General features: G+C 45.7%; 1 protein-coding gene across 1 annotated transcript in view; it reads left to right on the top strand.

The window, feature by feature from the left end:
- Nucleotides 1-1,501: 1,501 nt before the first annotated feature.
- The window catches only part of MCTP2 (multiple C2 and transmembrane domain containing 2), a 155,896-nt gene continuing 144,561 nt past the window's right edge, over nt 1,502-12,836 (top strand). The window contains 1 exon segment of the mRNA XM_081964588.1: nt 1,502-1,572. The gene's annotated coding sequence lies outside the window, so the exon portion shown is untranslated.

Here is a 12,836-nt window from a genome sequence, read left to right as displayed (position 1 = left end):
AAGAAAGTTGCCCTGAATCCAACAATTCCCAAATTATTATTATTTTCCGGCAAACAGAGATTTCTTTGCAGTTTTTAGAAGCATACAGTCTACATTTGGCATCATCAGAGGATTTTTCGATTTTGGCCTTAATGGCATTTGTGCGGATAGCTTGTTCTTGCGCAGCCAGGATTAGTGACTCTGTTTCTTTCTTTAATGTACCTGTTGTTAACCATATTAACATATTATTATTATTATTATTATTATTATTATTATTATTATTATTATTATTATTATTATTATTATTATTATACGCAAAACTCAGCCAACTGATTATTATTGTTGTTATTGTTGTTATTGTTATTATTACTGTTTGTTATTGTTATTGTTGTTATTGTTGTTATTATTATTGTTATTGTTGTTATTGTTGTTATTATTGTTGTTGTTATTGTTGTTATTGTTGTTATTATTGTTATTATTTCATTAAACACAAAACTCAGCCAACTGATTATTATTGTTGTTATTGTTATTATTACTGTTTGTTATAGTTATTGTTGTTATTGTTGTTGTTATTGTTGTTATTGTTGTTGTTATTATTATTATTTCATTAAATGCAAAACTCAGCCAACTGATTATTATTGTTGTTATTGTTGTTATTGTTATTGTTATTATTACTGTTTGTTATTGTTGTTATTGTTGTTATTGTTGTTATTGTTGTTATTGTTGTTATTGTTGTTGTTGTTGTTGTTATTATTATTATTATTATTATTATTATTATTATTATTATTATTATTATTATTATTATTATTATTATTATTATTATTATTATTATTATTATTTCTCTGTTGCCAGCTACTGTTTGAAGTGTCCTAGGGGAATTTCTCACTTAACATTGTGGTCGAACGCTGAGGACTTATCTGTAGGTGCCTTGAGTGGAGGGGGACTTCACACAGCACCCATCTCCTTTTGCTACATCTCAATTCCACTCCCCACCGCCACCTGAACCCGGGTGCGTAACAATGAGAACTTGTGTGTGTTTGTGTGCAACAGTCTTACCTTATCTGCCCCACTTCTTGGGGGTCTTCTGAAGCAATTCCCACCGTCCCAGACCCTTCCAGAGATGGCCAGAGTGGATAAAAAAAGCATTGGACCACCCTGCAAGGCTGTTGTGCCACAAAAAAAAAACCCGGGGTTCTTTTGACAGACTCAGTCCAAGGCGAACATAGGCACCCTCCACCCCCCTCCTTTGCTCAGATTGGTGTGTGTGTGTGTGGGGGGGGTTGAAGTGGGACGAGGCTCCCCCCACAATTCCCCTCCCCATCAATTCTTCAAGGGGCGGGGCCTAGCCCAAGGGGGCGGGGCTTCTCCGCCCGGCGGGAACCGCGAGCTGTAGCCGCGAGCGCGAGGCGTGGGAAATCCTCCCGCGGCTCCGCGGGCGTCCCCGAGGCGGCTTCGGCTCCTCCCCACTCGTGTCCGCCCCGCCCCGCCGGAGGCGGTGGGGAAGAAGCGGCGAGAAGGGAGGAAACGGCACTTGAGGAGGAGGAGGAGGAGGAGGAGAAGAGCAGCGCGGGGGCGAAGCTCGCTCGTGTGCAGGTAAGGCTGGAGAGGCGCGTGGGAGTTGGGGAGGGGGCTGAGATGGGGAAGGGAGGAGGAGGGGGAGAGGCTTTTAGGGACCCCCTCGGCAGGGCGTATATAAACCCGGCTCCGAGAAGCCCGGAAAAGTCTCGGGTGGGTTCTCACGACCCGTGGTAGCCAGTGGCTGGGCTCCGGCAGGTGAGGCTGGAGACGTGAATGGGGGTCCTGGGATAAGGAGAAAGAGGGGGAAGAGGTGGGGGAAAAGGGGAGAGGGCATGCAGACCTGGCTCCGAGAAGCCCCCTTTGCCTGGAAGAGTCTGTGGTGGATTCCCACGACCCGTGGTAGCCAGTGGCTGGGTTCCGGCAGCTGAGGCTGGAGACACGTGTAGGGGGGCTTTGGATGGGGAAGGGAGAAGGGGGTTAGGCTTTAGGGATCTCTCAGGAGGGGGAGAAATGGGGGCGAAGGCATATGGAGCCAGCTCCCAGAAGTCCCCTTTGCCTGGAAGAGTCTCTGGTGGGTTCACAAGACCCGTTGTAGCCAGCTGTCGCTCGCGGCTGTTGAGGCTCGAGACGCGAGTGGTGGTCCTGGGATAGAGGGAAGGGGAGGAAGACTTCAGGTGGACAAAGAGGGATGAGGGGATCTAGACCTGGCCCTTTGCCCTGAAGAGTCTTTGGTGGATTCCCATGACCCATTGTAGCCAGTGGCTGGGTTCTCTGGCAGGTGAGGATGGAGACACGTGTTTGGGGGCCTGGGATGGGGGAGGGAGAAGGCTTTAGGGATCCCTAGGGAGGGGGGGGCAAAGGAAGCTGAGGGCATTTGGAAAAGCCCCGTTTGCCCAGAAGAGTCTCTGGTGGATAGTCAGGGGCTGGACTCTGGCAGGTGGGCTGGAGATGTGAGTGGGGGTCTTGGGGTAGAGGGAAGGAGGGGGAAGACTTTAGGTGGGCAAAGAGGGGAGGGGGCATCTAGTCCTGGCTCCAAGAAGCCCACTTTGCCCTGAAAATTCTCTGATGGATTCCCCTGATTTGTTGTAGCCAGTGGCCGATAAGGCTGGAGATGTGAGAGGGGGTTCTGGGATAAGGGAAAGGAGGGGTAAGATGTGGCCAAGAGAGGAGGGGGCATATACACCTGGCCTCGAGGAGCCTGTGCTCAAGAAGCCCCCTTTGCCCGGAAGAGTTTCTGGGGGGCTCCCAGGGACCCAGCTGACTTTTGTGGCTGGGCTCTGGCAGGTAAGGATGGAGACGCATATAGGGGGCTTTGGATGGGGAAGGGAGGAAGGGGTGTGGCTTTAGGGATCCCTCAGGAGGGTGGGTTATGGGGGCAAGGAAGGAAGGGACGCCTTGGGAGATGGGCAAAGAGAGGAGGGGGCATCCAGACCTGGCCCCGAGAAGCTAGACCCCGGAAGACCTTCTGGCTGGGTTCCCACCACCCCTTTCTAACCTAAGCTGAATTGCACACCTGCTTTCGTCCCATGGATGAGTTTGGCTAAAGAGAAGGGGACTTTTGCCCTCTTGGAGGCTCCTAGTTAACCGTTTAGATGTGTGTGTGGTCCAAGCCAGGTCGTGGATAGGAGAAACAGGTTATAGGGAGGGGGGAGGGACAATTAACAGATTAGCAGAATTGGAAGGGACCTTGGAGGCCATCTAGTCCAACCCCCCTTCCCAAGCAGGAGACCCTAGACACCATTTCTGACAAATGGCAGTCCAATCTCTTCTTTAAAACATCCAGTGTTGGAGCATCCACAACTTCTAGTGGCAAGCTGCTCCACTGGTTAATTGATGCAGAGTTTGGCAAAACCAGATGGGAAAAGTAAGAGGGGTGTGTGTGTTTGAGGTTGGATGATGGAGACCCCACCCCCAGCAGCTCTATCTAGGTCGGGCCTGCCTGCAAGGTCTGATTTTCAGAGATTATGTGGGTTGGGGGAGCTGAGAAGCCCCCTATTCTCCTTTTTGAGGAAGCTGGGCTTGATCTGGTGGTCTCGCTGCAGAGGTTGAACCTCAAAGCAAGACCCTAAAGGATGCCTCCCCCTCCCCAAAAGGGAAACCCCAAAGACGCATGGGAAGGAAACTCAACCCACGAGGTCATCTAGCCTTCCCCAATCTGGTGCTCCTTAAGACATGTCGGACTTCATCCCCAGCCAGGATGGGATGAGGGGCTCCAAGCTTGCAGCTGCCAGTTAAGTTTCACTTCTGATCCCCCCACCCACCCAATTCATCCGGTGGATGAACTGAAAATTTTGCATATCAGGGGAAGGAGGATCCCACTCAATTCCATGGGTCTGAGCAGGTTTCTAAAAAATGCTCTGCCACTTTCCCCCTCCCGCTTGGGGGTCGGGGGGGGGGGAGGCAGGGGGGCAGGCATCGACTGACACCCTGGTTAGCTCCAACCCATGGAAGGCGCTCTCTTTATTTGTCCAACTCTGGCCCAAGAGCGTTTGTTGCTTTTATTGTGCTTACGGATTTCTGCCAAACCAGTCCAACCTCTGCAGCTTGAAAAGACAATAACGCTTTGCCAGGCTTTTCTTGGCAGTTGGAACTGAGGTAGGTTGGATTGTGGAGAGGGAGCGGGGTACAGGTGGGTTGAGTTTGCAGGACAGGGAGGCGATCTTGGGGAGACCTCGCAAGGTAAGGTTAAAAATCTCTCCTTGACTGGCGTTGGGCTCCTGGCAGCTTCGTGCACTCATCCGTGGAATTCTGTTTTGCAGAAGCCTTCAGCTGGGGCTCGCCTTCTGGCGTCTTCACTTCTCAGTGTAGCCCACTCTGGACTTTCCTAGTGGCCTCCCTTCCAAGCCCTAAGCAGTCGTGATCCTGCTTAGTTTGTCAATCTTACGTTTTGCAAAGTTGGCGAGGCGTCGCTGTCCAGCTGGACAAATTCACTAAGGGTAGGTCCCGGATTTTACACGGATGTTGCCTTTCCAAATAGGCTGAGAATTAGAGAATTTCAGACTTTTCCCCTGTAACTGGTTTGATGGGGCGGGTGGTTCCCAAGCTTTAACCTTTCCCTGCTTAGGTAGTCCTCGATGTATGACCACAATTGAAGGCCCAATGCTTCTGTTGCTAAGTGAGACCGTTAAATGACTTTTGCCCCATTTTCTTGCGACCTCTGTTAAGTGAATCACTGCAGTGGTTAAGTTATTAACAAGGTTGTGAACTGACTCTGGGCTTCCCGTGGACTTCGCTTTCGGAAGGTCGCAAAAGGGAAATCACGTGACTCCGGGACACTGCAAGGGTCATAAATACGAACCAATCGCCAAGCATCCGAAATTTTGATTTGGAGATGCTACAATGGTCGTAAGCATAAAAAAACAGCCATAAGTCACTTTTTTTCACTGCTGTTGTAACTTTGAATGGTCATTAAATGAATTGCCATAAGTCAGGGACTACCTGGGGATGGTTTAATCAGTACCTTCCCTGTTAAGGTCACTGCATCCAACAGCAGCATGTCGGATTGACCTGTCCTGTCCTGTAGCCATCCAGGTTCCCCCCACCCTGCCCACCCGAACATCTGACTGCCAAGGTTGATGGATTTATGATGCACCTTTGGAGAAAAGCCACTGTTAATTTGTGGCTTTGGAAGCTCCATTTCAGGTGTGTGTGTGTGTGTGTGTGTGTGTGCAAGAGAGAGAGAGAGAGAGAGACAGACACACTATTTGTATGTTACTTTGCAGGCTGCAGAAGTGGAGATTATAAAAGGCCAGAAGGAATAATACAAATTGTATGATTTGCAGGAATTAAACCTGCGCTAACCCAAAACTTCTGTCTTTCTCTTCCTGAAATTATTGCAAAAAAATAAAATAAAAAAGCAAGCCCAACAGGCTTGGGATTGGTTAAAATTTGGCAAGCCCCCAACCCTTGCAGTTGCTATTTTGATGCTTGCGTAAGAGGCAGTACGGTGTCATGGGCTGGCTCGTATGCCAATGGGAACGAAAAGTGTGGTTTGTTTCTGTAATTGGTGATAACTGAAAAGGCCTCGAGGCTGAAGGAGGAAAGGGACGCGTTCGACTGCATTGTTACAGTTATCTTGCACTGCTAAATCATGTTCAGGCCTGAGGCCACAGATGACAATGAAACATGTATTCCTTTGGTAGAAATTGACCTGAGCATTTTCTGTATGTTACGTGTTCTAATCGTGGTTAGGACCTTTCCAAATAATCAACTAACAGAGTTGGAGGGAACCTTGGAGGTCTTCTAGTCCAACCCCTTGCTCAGGAAGGAAACATCATACCATTCCGGACAAACAGCTTTCTATTCTCTTCTTAAAAATCTCCAGTGATGATGTAATCCCAGCATCTGGAGGCAAGCTGTTCCACTGGTTAATTGCTTGCTGTCAGGAAATCCCTTTTTATTTTTTAGTTGGTTCTCTCCTTGATTAGTTTCCATCCATTGCAGCTTCTTCTGCCTTCAGGTGCTTTGGAGAAAGATTGAACCCCCCCTCCTCCTGATGACTATTAGCTATTCCTGATGAGGATTAGGGGACTGGAGGCTAAAACATACGATGAACGGTTACAGGAACTGGGCACAGCTAGTCTAGTGAAGAGAAGGACCAGGGGAGACAGGATAGCGGTCTTCCGATATTTGAGGGGCTGCCACAAACCTGTTTCCCAAATCATCTGAAGGAAAGACAAGGGATAATGGATGGAAACTGACCAAGGAGAGATTCAACCTAGAAATAAGGAGGGATTTTTCTGATAGTGAGAACAATCAATCAATGGAACAGAAGTTGCCTTCGGAAGTTGTGGGAGCTCCATCAATGGAAGATTTCAAGAAGAGACTAGATTGCCATCTGTCAGAAATGGGTTAGGGTCTCCTGCTTGGTTGACTAGATGACCTACAAGGTCCCTCCCAACTCTGTTATTCTGTTACATTCCTTGTAGCAGCCCCTCACGTACTGGAAGGCTGTTTTGTCATGACATTAGACATAACTAGATATACCCATTTTCTGCAACTGTCCTTTGTATGTTTTAGCCTCCAGTCCCTAAGATGTTCTCTATTTTTGTGGGGGGGAGGAAATTAGGGAGGGAGATCCCCACCTTTTAAAAAGTCTTAAAGATCAGGATGTTCTCCCGAGTCTTGGGGCTTGGGTGTGTTTGTTATTTTTTGTCTTCTGTTTGTATATTCAACTCAGATTTCACTTTGTTTGGTTTTGAATGGCCTTTTATCTTACATAATTTGCAAATTTCGCAGAACTGGAATTATGCCCAAATTGAATCTAAAATTAAATAAATAAAACCAGCTAACTTGTCAACCAGCTACCTAACTTGCCATCTACCTAACTTGTCAACTAGTTTTGCGTCCTACCCCAGATTAATCCCATTTGAACAAAACTTACATGCCAGTTGCGTCTCTTTAAGCCAGTGGTGATCTGACTTTTCCATTTCAAAGACAAGCTTCTTCTGCTTGTTATGATGCTGTAGGTGTAACTTGTATGTCCCTACTCCCTTTTTACTTAAACGTTTGGTATAATGCTTGGTATACTTAAGTATTAAGTATACTTGGTATTACTTAAACGTTTGGTATAATGCTATATAAACCTCAGAAGGCAAGTTATTCCATCGGTTAATTGCTCTCACCGTTAGGAAACTTCTTCTTAGTTCTAGGTTGCTTTTCTCCTTGATTAGTTTCCATCCGTTTTGTCAAGATTGTCTCCTGGGAATTTCTTCTCTGAGTCCTTTGAAGCTCCTGTTTGTGTCATCAGTGGTGGTATCAAGCCAGGAGCCCCTGGTGGCGCAGTGGTTAGAGTGCAGTACTGCAGGCTACTTCTGCTGCCTGCCGGATGCCTGCAATTGGGCAGTTCGAATCTCACCAGACTCAAGGTTGACTCAGTTTTCTGTCCTGCCAAGGTGGTTAAAATGAGGTCCCAGATTGTTGGGGGCAATACACTGACTCTGTAAACCGCTTAGAGAGGGCTGTAAAGCCCTGTAAAGCGATATATAAGTGTAAGCACTATTGCTATCTAGTCTTCTGCTGGCCTGATCTTTGACTGCCTTTGATTTTTTTTCCTGCGTCAGGATTTCCTTTCCTTCACATCATTTGTACAGAATATTTAAGCTTCAGCTCAGTTATCAGTGCTTTCAGCAGCAGTATGGATTTATTTCATTTACTGCTGGCGATCTCTTAGGGATCCAAGGTGTTTTTAGCAATTTTCTCCAGCACTACGCTTCAAAGGAACCCATTTTTCTTCATCCAGCCTTTCTGATGGTCCAGCAACTCACAGCTAAATGTTGTCCTTTGGAAGTTGGCGTTTTAATGCAGCAAACTCTTGTTGGCAGTGTGATGATTATATTAACCATTCTAATAAACATTTGGCTGTAAGCAAGACCGTGAAAATAGGAAGATCAAGGATGCAGATAGCGACACCTCCCCCAAAAGAACGCAACCTTCCTGTGGGTTGAAACCCTTTCTGAATATCTAGAATGTTTTCAGAGCCCTGCAATTCCTGGAGAGATTACATGCTCTCCCCCGCAGGACATCATACCCAAGGACTGTGTTGGTGGGCACCATAGGACAAGTTGTCCACTTCTGGAAAACAATGCCATAAGAGAGGCTATTGTAAATTTAGAAGGTACTATGAGTCAGAGGAGGGATGAGGTGGCTCAGTGACTAAGATGCTGAGCTTGTCGATCAGAAAGGTTGTCAGTTCGGGGGTTTGAATTCCTAGCGCCCCGTAACGGAGTGAGCTCCCGTGACTTGTCCCAGCTTCTGCCCACCTAGCAGTTCAAAAGCATGTAAAAATGCAAGTAGAAAAATAGGTACCACCTTTGGTGGGAAGGGAACGGCGTTCCATGTGCCTTCGGCGTTGAGTCATGCTGGCCACATGACCACGGAGATGTCTTCGGACAGCGCTGGCTCGTCGGCTTAGAAACGGAGATGAGCACCGCCCACTAGAGTCGGGAACAACTAGCACATATGTGCAAGGGGAACCTTTACCTTTATGAGTCAGAGTTCAATATTTTTGGAAGAATAAATGCTGAAAGGGTCTTTAAAAAAAAGGGAACATTTGAGTCTGGGTGTGAAATGTCTGGGGGTGGGGTGGGGAGGGGTCAGGAATTTGAACAATGCCACCCTATTGTTCCTGGTGACCACAGACAGCTTGGCTTCAACCATCACAGTTCTTTGTGAGATTAGGCCTTTGCCCAATGAAGAGCCATACCTGATGTACTTCCGTCTGTCTGCTCCTGTTGATCCTTCAGCTTTGGTTGGAATGCTGATGCCTCTCCCAAACAGAGCAAGGGCTTGTGTGTACAATATAATATTGCTAGTGCAATAAAAACATTTCTTGAGAAACAAGGTGGCTCTGAAACCACCAAGAAATTCTTGACGCTGTGCCATTCCGGAGTTTGTATTACCTGGATGATACCACGGGCTTCACCTGGCTACTGAATTGACATCTTGTCTGGTACCGATAGAAGAGAATATAGCTGTTGAAGTGTAGGGCCCTTGATGTTAACAGAATAACAGGGACCTTGGAGATCTCCTTGTCCAATCTCAAGCAGGAAACTCTATATACCAGTGAAGGCTAACTTTTTTGTTGCCGCATGCCAAAAGCACGCAACAACAATACATGCATATGCCCCCCCCCTGACCCCCCTGCACATATGTACGTGACCTCTCCCCAGTGCTTCCCCCCCCCCATGCATGAGACCCCACACACACCTGGGAGCAAAAATGTTCCATAGGTTCGCCATCACGGCTATATACCATTCTGGACAAGTGGCTGTTCAGTCTCTTCTTGAAAATCTCCAGTAATGAAGTATCCACAACTACTTCTTCTTTTTTTAAACAAAGTTTTATTGGGTTTTTTTAAAAAATAAAAAAGGAAAGGGGTAATGGAAAGGTTACAAATTTTGGCAGTTGCAGTGTGTGGCAGGTGTCCCCTCCCTCCATACTCATAGTATACATTTACAGAAAGTTCAATACTAAATAACAATATATAGACAGCATATAAATTCAGTTAATAATTTCAATCAATTTATATCAAGCAGATTTTCTTACTCATTTTTGTGATCTGAGTTTTCTCGGTATTGCCCCTTCTCCCCCCGCCAGCAGAGCTCCGGCCCCTCCCGTGTCCTGTGTGTCTGTTGTGGGATCGTCTGGTTTATCTAGGAGTGCTTTATTTTTTTCCATAAAGGCCTGCGCCTCTATGGGTGTATTAATTCTAAGAAGTATCCATAACTTCTGAAGGCAAGTCCCCAAAGGTGCTTTTTCAAAAGGCAACTGGACTTTGTTTCTCCTTGAAGATCTTTTCTTTTTCATCCAAGAAGCCTCTTCCATTCTTCAACAAGCAATTCCACTGGTTGATTGTTCTCGCTGTCGGGAAATTTCTCCTTAATTCCAGGTTGCTTCTCTCCTTGATTAGTTTCCACCCATTGCTTCTTGTCCTGCCCTCAGGGGCTTTGGAGAACAGGTTGACTCCCTCTTCTTTGCGGCAGCCCCTGAGATATTAGAACACTGCTATCAAGTCTACCCTAGTCCTTCTTTTCATTAGACTAGATCAGGGATCGGCAACCTTAAACACACAAAGAGCCAAAAAGGTCCTAACTGGAAGCCCCACCCCAATTCAATTCTGGAGCTGACCGGGAGTCCGGAAGTCCGGTTCCCCCACCATAGAGTTTTTTCCTAGCGTGGCGTCTATCTGTCCTAATCAAAAGCCCTATCAGTTGTGGTGCTGACTGGTGACAGGGAGATGCAGCAGAGGGATGACAGAGCCCTGAACTAGACATACCTGTAACCATTCATCGTATGTTTTAGCCTCCAGTCCCCTAATCATCTTTGTTGCTCTTCTCTGCATGAAGATCGTTCATCTTTCCTGGGTTTGCACGATGCACTGAATCACAAATTAATCAACCATGGTTAAGAGATTTCACCATGGTTAAGATTAAACCCAGGCTGCAAGTGCAGGCGTGGCAATTTTCACCCTTGTAGATAACGCAGAGGTGCAAAGGCAAGCCATATCTGAATTCGTCAGAGGAGTTTCCAACTTGGGGAGACATCTTTCTCGGCCCCTCTTCCTCCGCTGCCCACCTTCTTAGCATCTTTGGTTGATCAGATACTGTACTGAAACTGTTTGCATGAACTTCCTTCAGATCAGCCTGTTGGGTAATAAGTGTTTATTATCAAGTGATGAAGTGTTTTGTAAGGAAATTAGTTTTCTCGAGAACCGGCTGTGGTGGAAGGTTACGCCATTCGTAGCTCCTGGGCTCGTGTTTCTCAACCTTGGCAACTTTTAAGATGTGTGAACTTCAACTCCCAGAATTCCCCAGCCGACATGCTTTAAAGCTGCCAAATTTGAGGAAAAAAACCCCCACTGCATTATTGTCCCTGCACCCTGGGGGAGAAGAGTTGCATTGCTGTAGAACGTCAGAAATTTGAAGTTCAGCTAAACATCGTCGGGCTTGTTATATGAATCTGCCAATAAAGTGGAAAAAGTTATCGAAAATGAGAAGGCGAAGATCTTGTGGGACTTTTGAATACAGACAGATTGTCATTTGGAGCACAACAGGCCAGATATCACAGTTGTTGAAAACCGAAACATGCAATTTCTTGACATCGCGGTACCAGGAGATGCCAGAGTCGAAGAAAAAGAACTAGAAAAAAATCATGAAATATCGCAACCTGGCCATCGAAACTACACGGCTATGGATGAAGCATGTAACAGTGATACCCATTGTCATCGGGGCACTTGGCATCATGTCCAAGAATTTTACAAGATACATCCACAAATTGCAGCTTCCTGCAATAACACCAGCAGAACTGCAAAAAACTGTGCTACTTGGAACATCTTATATTTTAAGAAGGTACTTGGTTGATTCCTAGGACGCTGGCAGCAACCCGTATCAACCATTAGCACCAGTCAGTGGTATTTGCGACACATCTTTAAATGTTCAGTTGGCTGAGTTTCATGTTTAATGAATAAAGTATATAACAACAACAACAACAACAACAACAGTAGTAGTAGTAATAATACCTAGGACACTGGCAGCAACCCGTATCAACCATTAACACCAGTTACTGGTATTTGTAATGCATTTTTGAATGTTCAGTTGGCTGAGTTTCATGTTTAATGAATATAATAATAATAATACCTGATGTAACAATAGTTGAAAAGAAAAAGTTTGGTCACTGACATTGCAATACCTGGTGATGCGCGAATTGAAGATAAACAGCAAGAAAAAATCACAAAATACCAGGACTTGCAAATTGAGGTTGAGCGACTGTGGAAGAAGAAATCATGTGTTGTCCCAATTGTAATTGGAGCCCTTGGAGCAATACCTAAAGGGCTACCTATTCGCTATTTGGAAATTCTAAATTTACCTGACTTGAACATTCTGACTCTACAAAAACCACCCTACTTGGAACAACTTATATCCTCCGACGATACCTTAACAGCTCCCAGGTCCTTGGTTAGGACTCGCGCTGTTGAGCTACCAACCAGCCCCAAAGGCTGTGAATCGTATCAAAGATTAACTGATAATGATGATGATGATGATGATGATGATGATGATGATGATGATGATGAAGAATGATGATGATGATGATGATGATGATGATGATCTCACCAAAGATTAACCACGCAATAATAATAATAATAACGCTTCCTGCAATAACACTGGTGGAACTACAAAAAACTGTACTACTAGGAACATCATATATTTTAAGAAGGTCCTTGGTTGATACCTAGGACTCTGGCAGCAAACCGTATCAACCATTAGCACCAGTCAATGATATTTGTGATGCATTTTTGAATGTTCAGGTGGCTGAGTTTCATGTTTAGTGAATAATATATATAATAATAATGCCTTTATTGTCATTGTACATCATGCATATAACGAAATTGGTTTAACCTTTACTGGTGCAATCCATAGTAGAAAATACAAGACAACATGAATAGTATAGAAGATAATCCTTATACAAGTCATTGGGGAAAGAGAAAAAATAGTCATAGGTTTCCATATGTACATGGAGTGATTGTGATTGTGTTTAGGAGTCTTGACAGTCCATGGGTAGAAGCTGTTTTTAAACCTATTTGTCCGGCTGGCTATACTTCGATGTCTTCTGCCCGATGGTAGAAGTGCGAAGAGACACTGACCAGGGTGTGAATCATCTCTGAGTATCTTCCTTTACTCTGCTAAAGCAGCGAGACCTGGCGATGTCATCCAGTGGTGTCAGAGGGCAACCAATGGTTTCTTGTGCTGAATTGATCACTCTCTGTAGTGCCTTCCTCTCCGCAGGTGTTAGACCAGTGTACCATACTGTCATGCAGTATGTGGGGGACACTTTCTAACGTG

This window comes from Natrix helvetica (assembly GCF_964273705.1).
Source record: "Natrix helvetica genome assembly, chromosome: 12".
Taxonomy (NCBI): Eukaryota; Metazoa; Chordata; class Lepidosauria; order Squamata; family Natricidae; genus Natrix; species Natrix helvetica.
This window is presented reverse-complemented; position numbering and strand designations above follow the sequence as displayed.